This window comes from Protopterus annectens, chromosome 2.part0 (genome assembly GCF_019279795.1).
Source record: "Protopterus annectens isolate FY-2018-M chromosome 2.part0, PAN1.0, whole genome shotgun sequence".
Lineage (NCBI taxonomy): Eukaryota > Metazoa > Chordata > Ceratodontiformes > Protopteridae > Protopterus > Protopterus annectens.
This window is the reverse complement of record NC_056728.1, coordinates 545,206,447-545,224,995: the sequence shown is the minus strand read 5'-3', so window position 1 is coordinate 545,224,995 and position 18,549 is coordinate 545,206,447.

The following is an 18,549-nucleotide window of genomic DNA, read 5'->3' as shown; positions in this document are numbered from 1 at the left end:
TGCATTGCTACACAATATGATCCTGAGGAAACAGCTGCAGTAGGAACAGCATGGGGAAAGGGCACACAGCCCCCCCCCCCACAATTGCCAAGGTCCCCACAGGCACAGAGGGACTTGGTGGAGGAACCCCCTGAGCCTTCTCCTGTAGGCAGATGGAGGCATGCCCAGTATGCCCTGGTCTTGGCAAAGAGGCAATGTATAGCATACATGCTGACACTGTAGGGACCCAGGGACTGACACCTCTCTCCTACTTACATACACAATAAAATGGATGCCACACTCATCACACTACCTGTACCTCACCATGTATCGGCAGTGTACTGAGTGCATATGACATAGGCAGCCCTCATGCACCATCCTCACAACTGCCGCAGGCACAAGATAAGTCAGTCTACTTAACAATAAATGAATGGATTAGTATGTTCTGGTAGCATATCTATGGTATTGCTGCACGCATGCTACTGGGATAGCAGCAGACAATTAACAGATATGTGGGACACCAGGAAATGTGTGCCCAGTACTGGCCTCACCACACTATGCAGTAGCACCCAAGGTGAGAAATCCCACTGCAGTATATGTGAGGGGTCAACTAACTGGGGGGTCACAGGCATGAATGTCAGTGTGGGGGTCCTATACTCACCCCTCAGCCTCACTCAGCATGTCAGCTGTAGAAAACCAAAAAGAAATGTTTGGCAAAGGCCCACAAATACTGACAATGATGAAATATCCCCTACAGACTTACACAGTAATAGCAGGTCTTGCAGTTGCGGTAAAGCTCTGAAGGGTAAGAAGTCTGAAACTCAAATGTATGCCATTACATTCTGACCTGTGGTCTTTAGTGATATGCCTCTAGTCTCCAGGACAGGGCACATGTCTACAATATGCAGGGGTCAATGAGCTATGTATATGTGTGGTTAATACTGTCAGGATGTAGCCAGCACTTACTTCCGGCTGTTGTGTTGCAGTGGCCTAGATACAGTGCTGTCTTTGACAGGGCCATGTTCCTAGAACTGCAGTGCCAAGTATTCTGCATGTCAGCTACACCTACTGTAGGAGTTGTACACACTGCCCAGATGTCAATATCTCTTAATACAGGAAAGCTACACAGGTTATGGACAGGGAGCCACACACATGGGCAGTACAAAGCTTGGAGTAACCTACACAGTGCCTACAATACCTCTCAACTGTACAGACCTATTGCAGGATGTCCAGAGGTTTGCATGATAATTGTGGTCTGTATAACATGAAATTGTGGTTGTCCAGCAATTCAATGGCAAATCACGTAAGACTAAGATCAGAAAATAATGACAGATTGTAGTGTCAGACTTCATACCCTATAGAAACATGTATGCTAATGCAAAACCTCTAATTGAATCACCTTTCTAGGTTTGTAATGCCAATATTTAAAAATGGTCCCTATATTTAAGCCTCTGTCCCCAATCACTTATGGCTTTGTCCAGTTGTCTGGCTCTCAGAAGTTGAGAGGTATGGTGCCAAGTAGGACAGCAGGTACCTGAAGGTCAATGTACTGCCAGTATATAAAAGGCTGCCACCTTTCTATCTCAGCACTGACAACATGTCACTGCAAACAGCCATACACCTGGAATGACACAGGTTGTCACAGAAGTAGCACAAGTATGCATTGCATATCTGTTCTGATTGTCCTAACATTGCATTTGCCTGCCAACTATTTGCAAAAAAGAAAGGGTCATGTCAAAATAGCAGTGGCAGACAGTGGAGAAGCAGACATCAAACCCATAAGAGCAAACAAGCAATTACCAAACCAGTCTACCAACTGTCTATGTTTGGCAGAACATTATTAACACCCTGTCCCCATGTGTGGGCCTTTGTCTGACTGTCATATTTGGGCCTGTTCAGATGTCAGTCTGGGATGGTATGACAGCTATGCCTACATCTAGCTTCATAATAACATCTAGCAACACAAAATGTCTAAGGACCACAGCAAATGAAGTGGTGCAATGATGAACAACATGCTTAACTGGTACATTCAGAGGTGTAAAGCCCACAACCCTGTGTGTAATGTAATGGCATGTACCCCACCACATCAGAATTATAAATACATAACAGCAGCCACTGTGGCCAAAGCCTGTGACTGGAATACAGAAGGACAAAGAGACACACACAAGGGGAAGAGGAACCACAGGCCAGACAAATGAAGAATGTGCACATTAGAACAGATTGTACAGTAGCATAGGTACCATGTAGTGTAAGGAGTCAGTATACATCACCTGCAAATACACAACACACACCCATGTAAGTGGAGGTCTGCAACAAAACAAAACCCAAACAATGGACACCTCAGAGGCAAAATCACACGTGAACTCCACAAACCTACACACCACAGACCATGTAGACTCCACACACCAAGGTCTTGCAAACACTAAGGCCTTACTCCAAACCCCAAACACCTACCCTACACAGATAGGCTAATAGCACTGTCCCTCTACCCTGTTCCATACAGAATCTGCTGAGGTGACCCCTGCCTGGCATACAAAGCAATCCAGACCCTGCCTTGATGGGACTGTTGCACATCTGGAACTCAAGGGCCCTCCAACAACCTGTAAGTGCAGCATCAACCTGGGCTGTGATATCAGTACAGCTTGTTGGTGCGACAGATATGTGTACCACATACTCCCCCATCTGTGGAATATACTCCCTGTCAACAGGAAACCAAGTGCCTCAATACCCCTAGCAATGTGCTCCCTGTATAACTGCATGGGAAACACAAATTACATTCCTGTGATCCCACCTGTATCCCTGCTAGACAGGGGCTCTGTGTGCTGACATGTTGTACCATGGGCTACACTCTCATCTGCGTGGGGTATAAGGGCTTCAGGGCCAATACCCTACTTATGTCATAGCAACCTATCAACCTATAAACAACTGTCTGTCAGTGGTTCACCACATTACTCTGTACTGCTTTGCCACTGAAATACCTGGAAGTCACAGTGCTATGTGGAATATACTACACATATAATGGACATTTCTGCACAGTGAATGCATTCTGTACCCACACCCACACCACCCAACCTCTGACAGCAAGACATCTGGACAAGGTCATGAACAAAAGTGAGACAAAGGCACAATGGTAGGCATGTGTTGTTAATATTGCCCTTACATACTGAGAAAGTTGGTAGGATAAGGGGTTTTGCATTACCAGGAATTTTCTGAAGGTTTTGAAGTCTGAAATACTAATGTCTGTCATTATTTTTTAACATCAGTCTTCAATTATATGCAACTAACTTACCATAAAAACACAGGTTTATGTAGGCTGGATGAAACTTCTAGACAAACACCTGGACAATCTGCCAAAAAATGTACATTTGAGAGGTATGGGCACACCAGGATATGACTTTTCAGTTCAGAAGAATACCACACAAGCAGGAGATCCCCAGCCAGTATATCACCAAGTTGCTGGACTGTTTGGACAGCTTCATCATGTAGCCACATCTCTCAACTGGCCTTTTTGGCCAAGAATGTATATAGTCAGGCTCATAATATAAGTTTGTGCATCATACATCTTGTATTCCTCTGGTAATGCACTGTGATTATCTGAAGATGTCTGTCAGTAGGTAATGACACAATACATTGCATTGCAGACTTCATATATGTCAGGAAATGTCTGCTAAAACAAACCCAGTACCTCTAGGAAAGTTCTGTTTACTTTTGAGAGGTATGGCTGTAGCACACAAAACCACGGACCGGAGTACACCTATCTCTGGAATGGAGTCCCACTCTCACTATAGAAGGTCACACTGGGCATGGTCCTGCACTTAGAGAATCGCACGCCATGTTGGAACCCACATCAGACTATACAACTGTATTGTGCATATATGTCTTTGCATACAGACAGCTATGTACACCTTAACCATCCCTACACACACACATCAAACAGGATTACCCTCTGCTAACTGTAGGTGGTCCATATGTGATATATTTGCATCTGTTGCATTTGATACACAGACATATATATGGCAACAGATAATATGTCAAGCATACAGAGACAGAGAGAGAGAGAGAGACAAATACAGGGGGACGCACACAGGGTGGGTCACACACACACACACACACACACACACACACACACACACACACACACACACACACGTGCGCGCGGATACCCTGAATGGAATAGGGTGATGTACTGTTGCGGACAGTGGCTATACCTGTTATAACCAGTCACAAATGCCAGCATGAAGGCAAACTCCATTGTGTAATAGTGCTAAGGTGTTGGTTATAATATAAAATCACCTGCGTGTGTGTGTGTGTGTGTGTGTGTGTGTGTGTGTGTGTGTGTGTGTGTGTGTGTGTGTGTGTGTCTGTAGGTCTAAGTATTAGGAGGCTGCTCCCAATCAGTACACTTCCATTGCCCTACTTCACAAGATCTGCTGCTGTCATTCACATAAGAAATGCCATTGGACACCTGTCAGCCCTATAAGCTCTGCACCACATATGATAACTGCGTAACACTTTAGTACAAATAACAAGATAAGTAGGGGTTCTAATCTCAGTCTTGGTAAATGTGTGTGTGTGTGTGTGTGTGTGTGTGTGTGTGTGTGTGTGTGTGTGTGTGTGTGTGTGTTTGTAGGTGAAGCAGTTTTAGGCCATTCCCACACAGTACACTTCCCAGTGCCCCACTTTAACAGTCCTGCTGTTGTAATTTCCCTTAAAAGTACCTTTGTACAACCTCAGCTCTATAAACTCCATGGCACATGCAATAACTATGTAACAGTATGGTATAAATAACTAGATAGGCAGGGGTTCCATTTCCAGTTTTGGCAAAATGTTTGTGTGTACGTTTATCGGATGATGTATTTTGGGGACATTCTCCAGCCACAAAACTTCCCAGTGCTCTACTTTAGCAGTTCTGCTAATGTCATTCCCCTTAGAAGTACCTTGGCACAGCCCCATCCCTACAAGCTCCGTGGAATGTGCAATAACTGTATAACAATATAGTACAAATAACAAGATAGTCTGGGGTTCTATTCCCAGTTCTGACAAATATGTGAGTGTGTTTGTGTGTGTGTGTGTGTGTGTGTGTGTGTGTGTGTGTGTGTGTGTGTGTGTGTGTGTGTGTATAAGTGTGTATGTTTGTAAGCTGAAGTATTTTGAGGACTTCCCCACCCACAACACTTCCCAATGCCCTACTTTAGCAGTCCTGCTGTTGCCAAACACCTTAGAAGTACCTTTGTGCAGTTATCAGCCCTATAACCTCTGTAGCTCATGCGATAACTGCATAACACTATAATACAAATACCTAGATAAGCAGGTATTCTATTCTCAATTTTGGCAAATGTGTGTGTGTACAAGTATGTATGATTTTAAGAAAACACTACACAGGAAACAGCTAGGATAAATACTCCACCAAGGTACAATAAAGTCATAAAAATCCACTGAGAAATGGTGAAGTAACCAAGGCACAGAATGTCCTAGTTTAAACACAGTCCAAGAATGAATGAAACATAGGTAAAATCCAAGGTAAATTTCTTCACTCAGGTAAGTGCTTTCATGATACACATATCACTTCTTCAGACCTTCAAACAAACACTTCCTACCCAACTATATTTAAACAATTTTCAACCCAATCAAATCAAACCAATTAATGTTTGAAGTAATTAGTACTTAAAGTAAAACCAGTCATTCTGCAATATGTACAAAGTCATACTGAAAAAACATTTCAAGTATAAATATGTAATAAACATTGTAACATAACATACACTAGTTAAAATCAATTAAAATAAACATTTAATATGTTTCTCTGTCTTTCATTAAAATCATTTAATTTCATTTGAACAACCTCCTATTCTTCAGAACTGGTTTCAAGGGTATTCTATCATTAAGGCCCTTTCCTTTATTAGCATATGAAAGACAAGATGGAGAGCTGCTATTAGTGACACTAGATGTATGCTCGTTGTTTACTTGTATTCCGAATACAATCGGATTAGAACTGTTGAGACAATATTTGCTGGTAGAAGGGACATGTGATGGAAAGAAAATATATCTAATATGCTTATTAATGGAGTTAGTTTTAACCAATAATGTGTTGAGTTTTGATGGTAAATTATATAAGCACAAAGATGGTGTGGCCATGGGGACGGCATGCGCAAATAGCTATGCCAGTCTCATTATGGCCACATGGGAAAACAGGAATGCACTTACTAATGAAAGATGGTCCCAGATCCAATTTTATAAATGGTTTGTTGATGACCTCTTCCTGTTATGGAGTGGTGGTGATGCAATGTTAAAAGAATTCACTGCAGAAATTAATAACAGCACTGACTTTCTAAAATTAGAGATGAAATACTCTAGACAGGAAATAGAATTTCTTGATGTAATGATTATTATGGACGATGTGAATGGGATAACCACCAAGTTGTTTAGGAAGAAATGCCATAGAAATAATTTACTCCATAGAAGCAGTATGCATCCAGGACATATCTTTAAGAATGCAGTAAAAGGGTAAACCCTTAGGACTTCAAGGCTAACAGCCAGGGATGATGAATTTAAGGAAGAACTAACTAGTTTGAAACTCAGATTTAATGAAAGGGGTTATGCTGATAGTATGACCACAGGAATCCTGGATGCATCCACTTCATGGAGAGATAGCATAGGTAAGCCGTATTTTTCAATGCCCAATAATGATAGAACAGGTTATGTTCAACATAAAAATTAATCTGTTAGATTCTCTACTTATTTTACCAGTAATGTGAATATAATAACCAGTATGATAAAAAAGAACTGGAATATATTAACACAGAATCCAGAAATCAAACAAGTCAGAGGGGAAAATTCAAGTTTTATACTTCAGAACAGGAAATCTTTGAAAAGGATGTTATGCTATCCACACCATAACAAGGGACAAGATATGGCAGAAGTAAAAGGGACAGTTCCTTGTGGTGGATGCCATCAATGTATATACATAAATCATGAAAATGTATTTACACATCCAGACACTAAGCCAATTGTAACACAAACCATGTAGTCTACTTGGCTGTCTATCAGAAATGCGCTGCATTTTATATGGGCAAAACTGACAGACAGCTAAGATTTAGAATTAGGGAACACTTATTAAATATTAGGAATGGTGTTGCCAATAATGCATTAGCCAAACATGTGTCCTCTGAAGGCAATGACCATAATTTTATGTTCTCAATTATTTAGAGAATTATTCCTAATGAGAGAGGTGGTGATATAAGGAACATTGCAGAGATCTCTGAAACTAGGTGGATTATCAGATTAAGAGCTAATAAAGGAAAGGGCCTTAATGATAGAATACCCTTGAAACCAGTTCTGAAGAATAGGAGGCTGTTCAAATGAAATTAAATTATTTTAATGAAAGACAGAGAAACATATTAAATATATATTTAATTGTTTTAACTAATGTATTTTATGTTACAATGTTCATTACATATTTATACTTGAAATGTTTTTTCAGTATGACTTTGTATATATTGCAGAATGACTAGTTTTACTTTAAGTACTAATTACTTCAAGAATTAATTGGTTTGATTTGATTGGTTTGAATACTGTTTAAATATAGTTGGGTAGGAAGTGTTTGTTTGAATGTCTGAAGACGTGATATGCGTATCATGAAAGCGCTTACCTGAGTGAATAAATTTACCTTGGATTTTACCTATATTTCATTCATTCTTGGACTGTGTTTAAACTAGGACATTCTGTGCCTTGGTTACGTCATCATTTCTTTGTGGATTTTTATGTATGATTTTAGCCAGAAGTATTTTGAGAACTTTCAAACTCAGTAAACATCCTAGTACCCAACTTAAGCAGCCCTGCTGATATCATTCACCTTAGAAGCACCTTTGGGCACTTGTCAGCCCTATAAACGCTGTTGCACATGTGATAACTGTGTAACACTATAGTGCAAATAACTAGAGAGTCAGGGGATCTATTCTTAGGTTTGGCAAATGTGTGTGTATAAGTGTATGTACAACAGTTTGTAAGTGTGTATGTTTGTAGGACAAAATAATTTGAGGACTTTCTCACCCACAACACTTCCCAGTGCCCTACTTTAGCAGTCCTGTTCATGTAATTGCCCTTAGAAGTACCTTTGAACAGCACTCAGCCCTATAAGCTCTGTGGTGTGTGTAATAACTAACAGTATAGTAAAGATAACTAGATAGGCAGGGGTTCTACACTCAGTTGTGCCAAATGTGTGTGTGTGTGAATATGTTTGTAAGTGTGTATGTTTGTAAGATAATGCATTTTGATGCCTTTCCCACCCAGTACATTTTCCATTGCCATACTTTTCAAGGGCTCTTGATGTAATCACCTTAGACATATCTTGTGACAGTTTTAAATCCTATAAGCTCCGTGACGTGTGAAAACACATAACTAGATAGGTAGTGGTTCTAAACTCAGTACTGGCAACTGTGATACTGTGTGTGTGTGCGTGTGCACGTGTGTGTGTGTGTGTGTGTGTGTGTGTGTGTGTGCTTGTAAGACTTGCATCATTCATGTGTGTTTGGGTGAGAATCATATCCTCTGGGGGTGTGGGTTATAACATTGTGAGGCATGTACCACCCAGTACATGTCCCATTGCCCTACTTTACAAGGCCTGCTGATGTCATTCATCTTATATGTACCTATATACATTTGTTAGCCCTCTAAGCTTTGTGGTGTGTTCAATAATTGTGTAATACTATAGTGGAAATACTAAGATAGGTAGCGGTTCTGATATCAATACTGACAACTATAGTAGTGTGCATGAAACATATCCCCTGTGGCTGTTGTATGTGTAGATTATATAATTTTAAGGCCTGTTGACCCTCTACCCATGGCATTACTTTAAAGACCCTGTTAATGGCATCTGCCTCACATGCATCATGTAACACTATACAACGCATACCAGTCATCTGTACAGATGTACAAGAGATAGCCACATGTTTGCAACCTATATGTGGTCTGTGTCCCCTGTCAATGAGCATTCCTGTGATATCATTGCCAAATATGTCACAGTTACCATACTGACACACATGCCAGCATCAGACATCATACCTGACTGACACATCATGCTGATACATAGTCTGTCACTCTTTCACTTATGCATGATTGGAGGAGCAGTAGACAAGACCATCCACTATGTCTGGTGGGTTATCCCACCATTCATGAAGGCATTTGCAAGATTACCTTTTGTAAGAGGTTATGTGTTATGTCCTAGGCATATAATCTATGTGGAGCATGTCAAGTGTATGCAGCACTATAGTACACACATGCGGATACATAGGGTTGCTAATATGTCTATTGGCAACTGGGTATGTGTTTCTGTATGCACAGCCCCTGCAGCTGTATTCAGTGTGTGTATATGTTGGCTATACCATTTTGTGTGCCTCTTCTACCCTGTGAAGTCCCCCATTGCCAACCTAGTGTCAGCCCATACAGATGTCATCCACCGTACAAGCACAGCTACACAGTTTCTAAAACCAAGCCACTGTGGTGCAATGGTCGTATCACTATGTATTGTACATTAATAGATGGGTAGGTCATCTACTCTTATAAGTGTCAACTCCATGTGCGTGTGTGTCTCAATGCATGTTGCCATGCAGCGGTTTGAGTGTTTATGTGTTTCAAATGGCTCTAACATGTTAAGGGCCTCTGAACCCACCTTTGGCATTCCTAACAGCCCCTGCAATTTCCACCCCCTTCAATAGTAGTGGCAGACACTGCCACACTACAGTACCACTGTGCTATCAGTGTTATGTATCTAGTGCTATAATTCGTAAGACTGTGCAGGTAGGGGCTGTGCTCAGCCCTTCATCAGTTGCCCCATGTACAAGACTATGACTCTGTGTGCACTACCAGCATGAGAGGCCAGACATTCATATGAGGCAGCAGACACACATGCTAGTGATTGTCAGGTTAGACTAACACAGGCTGACCTGTGTCAGGAATACATACCCAAACCTGTCATATACAGTACCAGGCATACCCTCATCAACTACATGACAGTTGAGCAGATGTGACAGAAATGGCAGGGGCAACAGGTGATGATAGCTGAATCTGTTGCAGTTAAACTAATGGCTAAACTTGTGAGGGACCTAGTGCCAGTACTCAAATAACCTCCTCTGTATGTGTGAGCCTACAGTCCTACAGAACACCCACGTGACATGTATGAATGCAAAGTGGCTGTGTCAAAAGTATGTATGCAAGGTCACACTGTCTGCTATAATTGTCCCTCACACAGTGTTGCATGTAAACACACCCAGTAAACATGTACATATACAGCTGTACCATGGCTATGAAAAGGTCACTGTGTTTCCACTCCTCCTTACTGCTCATTGCTACTGCCAGCAGGCCCACAGCCTGCAGACACACAGACACCTGGGACACAGCCAGAATACAGTACATGACACTACAGTCAGTAGTACTAACAGCAATAGTGCATTATGGCTAACAAGGTACATACACCTCAATGTGTACCCATAACTACTGCCAGCAGACAGCACCTTACACAGCATGACATTGCTACACTGTACTATAGTCACCCTCTGCATCAGACCCATATTAGCATATTCGTGCATCAATGGTATGGATAACAGGGTTGTGGCACAAGTATCATCACATGGACAGGGTGTGGAGTTGGATTGCCAGAGCCCTAAGCTGGGCCATATGGCTGACATTGTGTGTGTGTGTGTGTGTGTGTGTGTGTGTGTGTGTGTGTGTGTGTGTGTGTGTGTGTGTGTATGTGTGTCTGTAGGGGTTATGTTCAACTGGTCTGTGCAGAGGAGCTGTGCCTGTCTGGTGGTGACTGGCCTGTGATAGGGATGTGTGTGTTTGTCTGCACACCATCAAGTGATGTGGAAGCCCTACACAGGGCTATTTTGGACAACTGTGAACTGTACATGGCAGGATGTAGAGTTCACCATCTCCTAGCAGGGATGCGGTAACTGGTTTTGCCAGGAATATCACTGGCACCATCAGGCCCAAGGACAGATGCAGTACTACTCCCTGATGGTGACTGTTGTCTGCTGGATCTGCATCCCTGATCGGACTGGCCTGGAAAATGTGCCTATGGCCTTCTCTGGTGTGGTGTGGGCACCACTCTTCCTTTGGTAGTGCTGTTGGTACTGCCACTATGTGACTGTAAATGTGCTCGGCCATGTAGGCTTACAGCTGATCATGTTGCTGACCTACGTCCACCTGGCTGATGCCCTACTCCCACCACATGCTCAAGCACAGACATTGCACAGTCATGCAGTGATAATGTCTCACCCCACTGTCTATCCACAACATCAGCAAGATGATGTATGGCATCACAAATACCATGGAGGTTATCATGCATGTCAGGGAGCACTGCTTCTTTGAAGCTTAATATTGTACCTAGGGCTCTGTGTTCTGACCATGCCTAGTTATGGGCAAACATACCCAGAACTACTTAGGCATTGGTAGATGATTCATTTAGAATGCAGTGCTAAGTATATGCAGCTGCCTATAGAGTTCTTTCAGCCTGAGGAGAGTGATCTACTAAGTGATATATTTCATCTGCAAAATGACATCTATGATAACTACAGTATTAATGTTTATGGTGATAAACAAGATAATTTACATGACAGCATATCAATGTATGAGAAAAGGCTCTCATCTACTAAAACTAATAAAATACAGAGAGACCAGAATGATTTTCAGGCAGGGAATGTGTTTTCTTGGACCAGAGAGGTACGTAATGCAGATAGTACTCGACAGGCATCAGGAAATGGGCAGGACTATGGTGCTACGAACAGAGCGATTGGAGTATCCACCCCTTCTCCCACAATAGCTGTGCCATTATTGGTTGAGGAAGCTTCTACTACATCGGATAAACTACCAATGACATTTGATAAGTTACAAGCCACTACACTGAGTGCTAAGAAGTGCACTGAGAATAGAGAAATGAATACACCAGGGAATGAAGTTCTACCAGCTATTAAATAGAAGCAAGTTCCATTACTTAGAACTGGCCAGGATGATATACAACAAGGGGCTGCTGCCTCTTGCTCAGTGCAAGGCAATTTTTTTATTTCAGAATCCACTCCCCATCAGAGGGAGGTCCAGGAGCCGGATTATCAATGGAAGACCATGACACCCACACAGTGTAGACGAACACACCAGAACTGGAAAGAGGGCCAAACAGGTCTAGTTTTTAGTATTTCTTCTCATCCTTTGACTGAAGTACATCTGTCTTTGTTAAATATAGGGTTGAGTTTTGTTCCAGCGCATAGAGTGGATCTTGTTGATGCCTTAAAAGATTTGAAATTGTTTGGAAGAACTTTAACTCTTAAAGCTATCTTTCAGGGAGACACATGTGAACATATTTTTAAGAAACCTAGTGTATATATTCCACCTGTGAATGCAGTGATTGATTTGTTCATTAATGTATGTGAGAAACAAATTAGAGATAAACTGGCTGAAGATAATAGTGCTAAGTTGTATAACCTAACTGTAGCTGAACAACAGGCTCTTTATGAACTTAAAAATATGACATGTATTGAAATACGCCCTGCTGACAGGGGAGGTGGTATCGTTCTCGATAGAGATTTGTAAATAACCGGTATGTTGAACCATTTGCAGGATAGCAATACCTATGAGTATATACCTCTACAGACAGTTACTGCTGTGACTGATAAAACACAGTTTTTTGTTTTTGACTTACTTGTTACAGGGCTGATATCAGAACCTCTTTTTGAATATTTTAATGTTGAGTCAACTATTATTCCCATAATATATGGGCTTCCGAAAGTGCACAAAATTTGTCTAATCCCCCCATGCCCCAATTCTGTCTGGTAGTGGCTGGGCAACTGAACCCCTTTCTATCTTTGTAGAAAAGAACTTGCATTCTGTTTTGAATGATTGTGCCACTGTGCTTAAAGATACGAAAGATTTTTTAAGTGACCTATGTATGCATATACAATCGATAGATGGCCCCTACTGGTTTATAACTCTTGATATAGAGTCATTATTTACTGTAATTCCTAATGTTTGGGGCATAGAACATTTTCAAGATTTATTGACTAGCAAGAATATGTGCTCTAGCAAGGTTAGACTCCTTTTTGAGCTATTGGAGATTATTTTAGATAATAATGTCTTCATGTTCAAAGAGCAGTATTTTATACAAAAGGTTGGTGTGGCTATGGGCTCGGCCTGAGCCAATAGCTATGCTAACCTTTCTTTGGTACAATGGGAGATGAACTTTGTCCTGTCTGGTAATATCCCCAGTGACTCAATAAAGTGGTATAAAAGATTGGTTGATGATATTTTTTTCTTGTGGTATGGTACCGAACTCGATCTAACAAAATTTTTGTGCTACCTTAATAATGTGACAGATTTTCTTAAGTTTACATGTAAATATTCTCATACAGATATTAAGTTTTTAGATGTAAGGTTACTAGAGATGCAGTAAGCACAATCACAACTTCTTTATATAGGAAACCAGTCAGGAAGAATAATGTTTTGCATAATAGGAGTATGCACCCTAAACATACCAAACGTAATGTACTGAAAGGGCAGATTTTTCGTATCATGCACCTCCACAATGACAATGAGCTCTTAGAAAAAGGTTTATCTGTCTTGAAAACAGAATTTATGGAGAGGGGCTATAAAGAACAATATATAGATAGACAGATTAATATAGCCTGGACTGAGAAGACAGGTAGATGCAGCCCTTATTATGATGATAGACATGTAGTAGCTCCCTCATCGGTTGGTGACATGGAATAGACCCACCAGACTTTACAGGATGAGGCAGATAGAGCTATTAGAATGCCACTGACTTTTGCTAGTAATGTACAAGTAGTCTGTGATGTTGTTAGAAATAATTGGGGTATTCTCTCTATGGTTAAAGAACTAGATGGCAAGATAAGTGATACACCTCTTTTCTCATTCAAGAAAAATAGGTCTCTGAGAAATTATTTGTTACAGGGCAGTAGATGATCGCAAGTATACTCTGTCTAATAGATTAGGTACTTATACCTGCAGGAGATGCATCGCCTGTCCTTCAATTTTCTCTGGGGGACAGTTCATACACCCCCATCTAGGATTTAGGATTGAGGCTACATTCTGTGCTGATTGCCGCACCAATAATGTGGTATATTTTTGTTTTTGTACAAAGTGTTATGCCTTCTATATAGGGAAGACAAATCGTCCCTTTAAAGATAGGGTATTGGAACATCTTAGAGATATCAGAAATGTCAAACACAATAATGCATTAGCCATGCATATATGTAGAGAAGGCCCTTCCCCATAAGTTTAAGTTTTTTATTTTGGAAATTGTCTCAGAGAGTAAGGGGGGGGGACCTTAAGTACAGTACAGAGGTGATTGAACAGAAATGGATCATTCAGTTACAAGCTGATAAACCTCCAGGCTTAAATAGTATGGTGTCCTTAAAACCTTTTTTAAGGACCAGGCCATAGAAACATTAAGCTTTATTTCCTATACATATATATTTATATATGCATTTTTGATATGCATACATTTTTATATATACACATTTTTATATATTTTTCTATTTTAATATGAGGTTTAATAATGTTAGATATATAGGTTTTAATATTTAAAAAATATATATATATGTTGTTTTTAAACATTATGTATCTTTAAATATGTGATCTTGAAATAATGATTTGTTTTTGATTGGTGCTTTCTTAATTGGAGTGTCTTTTTGAATGAGATTTTTGTATGTATTTTTTACTAGTCTGATGAAGCGGATTGTACCCGTGAAAGTGCTCACGTCTGTCTACTTTTTCAAGTATTAAAAGGTTTTTAGAGCCGTGTGTGACTAACATATATTTTCTATTTTAGCACTGCATTCATGACCCTGAGCATCTGTCTGGTGTTGCAGTCAGTATGCATCTGTGCCTCCATGACAGACCATAACATGTGTCTGGTGATACCTGCTTTGACAGTTGCGACAGGGGCTTGATGGATAGCAGCCCTCTGTTGAGCATCCCTGTCCATCTGCCTGTGTGTGACCTCACCTGCTCTCTGCCTATGGCTGGTGTCTGCACTCACACTCACCATACTCAACACACTAGCATGCTCCATGCCACCACCCTTAACCTGTCCATTATCTGTGGCTGCTGGTGACTGGGTATGTGTGGGCATACTGACTGTGTGCAGGGATATGGTGGGTGAAAGTGGGATACCAAACAATGACACGGATTCAGGCACCAACAATGCCACTATTGCCTCACTATGACCACCATCATCATGGGAGTCTGCTAAGACACTGACATCAGGTTGTGAGGGGGAGGGACACCAACCCCGGTGTTCACCTGCGAGGCAATATGTAAATTAATACCCTGTAGTATTATGTTTGCTGCTACACACACACACACACACACACACACACACACACACACACACACACACACACACACACACACACACACATACACACACACACACACACACGCCCGTGCACATACACACTCCTGGTACAGTCTGGCATAGCTGTGACACCTATGGGCCCTTTAGGGCAGACCTTATAGTAGTTCTGCCTGCCTCAATCTATCTCTTTCACTGCTACTGTAAGGCCCAGAACAAAGTGTGACAAATCCTACTGTGTGATGGCCTAGTAGCAGAATGGTAATTGTGGCCAAGACCAAAGCTATTGGAGTGAGCTATACAGTGTCATCAAATGCATATGCATATACTGTAAGAGCTGACGTACTGCTGTATGGACCACACACAATGACAAGGTGTAATGATATGTGATGATAATTGATGAAGGGACAAGACTATACATTATCACTGCAGTACATTCACAGTTCAGACTCACAGGGATTCATTTCAGATAACATTGCAGGACAGTCTGCAATACATACAGAAACATGTAAAGTACTAGATGCATAGCCTTATAAGATGATACCAGGCTATTGGCCCTGATGCCCTCATAAGCCTGGCCCAGACATTTGCCTATGTCCCTTCCAAGCCAGGACCTGTTTCCCCTGTCCAGCTGGGACACACATGAGATCCCAGGGGTGTGTCATCTGTTTCCCATGGAGTCATCCAGCTTATTCTTCAAGAGGGCTATACACGTACTCTGCTAGACATGGGGAGGGAGGGAGTGTATTTAACAGACAGTGTATTGTGTGGGACACTACACTATCCTGCCAACAAGTACTATACATGTCACAGACCAGGTGAGGGCCTTGCATGCATAATGTGTGAGTGGGGTGTGTCTTACAGATATGCAGAAAAGCCATCAAGGCTGGTTTGGAAATGGCTTTGTATGCCAGACACAGGTCACCTATGATCAGTGTGTATGAGACTGAGTACAGGGACAGGGCTTTCACCATACCTGTACTGGATAGGTGTTACAGACTCTGGATTTGCATGGTCAGGAACCTCTGTGGTCTCTGCAACTGCTGCATTTGCTTGGCAAGGTACATGCCAAAGGAGCCATTGTACTTGGTAATGTGTCTGATAAGGGTAGAGTACAGGGATGTTGTAGCCTATTGGTTTTTGGATGACAAACCCATATTTGTGAAGTGGGACATGTAGACAGCCTTCCGTACAATGGTGCCCACATGGTGGAAAACTGTCAGGTTGCGACCAACTTTGGTGCACAAGTCACCTCACACCTGATTGCATGCACAGTACATTGTTACTGTCATAATTAGTGTGGATGACATCTGCCACAGCAGGGAGAATGATGTCTCTCCTGGCATTCAGTTTGCGGAAATGTTTCTTGCACCAGACATTAATTGGGTGAGGGCCTCTTAGTGGATGCTCACATCAGTAGGGAATGTAAGACAGTGGCCAGCTTGCAAGCATCTGTATGCCTGGTCAGCCACAGGCCACTGCTTTTGTCCTGTACCTCAGATATGTATCTCCCAAACAGTAGAGGTCCCCAGACCGATCCTTGGGGTACACCGCTTTGGAAGACCCTACTACTAGAGATGGGTTCCTCTGCTTTAACAGAGTGGGTACTATCATTGAGCCAGTTAGCTACCCATCTAGTAACATACAGGTTGATGCCTAGGGCTATATTAAATAGATGAAAAATCAACATTTTGAACGCTTACATGAGAGTAAATTCAGCAATTCAAAATCACAACTGTGCCCCCCACTAAATATATATTTCAACTACGAGATCACACTACAGTGAGGAAAGGGCAATTATTCTGATCTTCACTGCACTGCAATCCAAAAAAATAAATATTGAGTTGCTGAATTTCCACTCGTGAGCGTTCAACATTTTGATCTTTCACAGATATAAAGTAGACCTGATGCCTAGCTGTGTAAGGAGTATGTATCCTGGCTGCCTGGGGATTATTGTGAGCGAATTGGGGAAGGTGAAGGTAGACATTGTTCACCATCTTCCCCTTGTCCTAGAGTTTGTTGACCACTTCAGAGAGGTCGGCCAGGTTTAACAGGCCTGATCTCCCTTTGACAATACCACACTGTGTGGGCTCAGGCATTTTGAGGTTGTGGATGTCCCTGTTCATAATGTCCTTGATATTGCCTTTCATGCCTTTGCAGAGCAGGCTAGTTAGGCTGATCTGCATATGATTGGTTGGGTCCGTGGATTGCTCTGCCTTTGTGTATAGAGATGACAGTGGTTGTCCTCTGTGCAGATGGGATGGCACCGGTGCTCAGGCTTTGGTTGACTACAGTGCATAATGGATCTGAGAGCTCATGCCTGCGTTCATGTAGGATACAGCCAGGGATGGTGTCAGGCTTATGGAGACTTCTGTGTGTTGTCTTTGAGAGGGCATTACTGACCTGCTTCCTGATGATGAGGGGAGGGGAGTAGGTGCTGTGAATGCACATGTGTACCGATGGGGGGACAGGGGAGTGATGTTTACACTTCACCTGTCTGCAGCTGGTTGCCTATAGCTATGCCATATGTGTATGTGGTATTACTGACCACCACTACAGAGCAGATTTGTGTGTTGCCTCTGGGAGTGCAGATAGATGAAGGCCTAGTGATTGGCCTTGGTGGATGTGTTCAATTTGCACGCAAAGATAGCCTTAGGGTAATTTTATTTATTTTATTTATTGTCATTTGTTAACTGGGTTGGTCCAGCTGAGCCAGATAGCCTATTTTCAGTGGAGACCCGAGGAAAAAAGCTCCAGCTGAAATTAAAGATATTCAAAAAGAAATTACATTACAATAAGAAAAATTATATAACACGAGGAGGCCAGATTGCTCCCACTGCACTTACAACATTCAAAATTGAAATTACACCACAATGAGAGTTTATACAGCACTGATGTTAATGCAAGTAAGGTTTTAGTACAAGTTTTTGTATAAATGCAAATACATATGTATAGTACCAATATTATATAGAGGGTACAAGGGAGAAGAAGATTATTCACTTCTAGTGGGAGTTGGTTTATTTTGCTAAGAAGAGTGGAAGGAGAAAAGATGGAGAGAAAAGGGAAGTGGAATTAGGAAGGAGGGTAAGTGGGATCAGGTTGGAGCTAGACAGGGACAAGACCAGGTGTTCTGTAGGTAGTGCTTGAGTGCTTGTTTAAATTGGGACTTATGGGGGATACTTCTAATATTATGAGTAAGGGAGTTCCAGGAG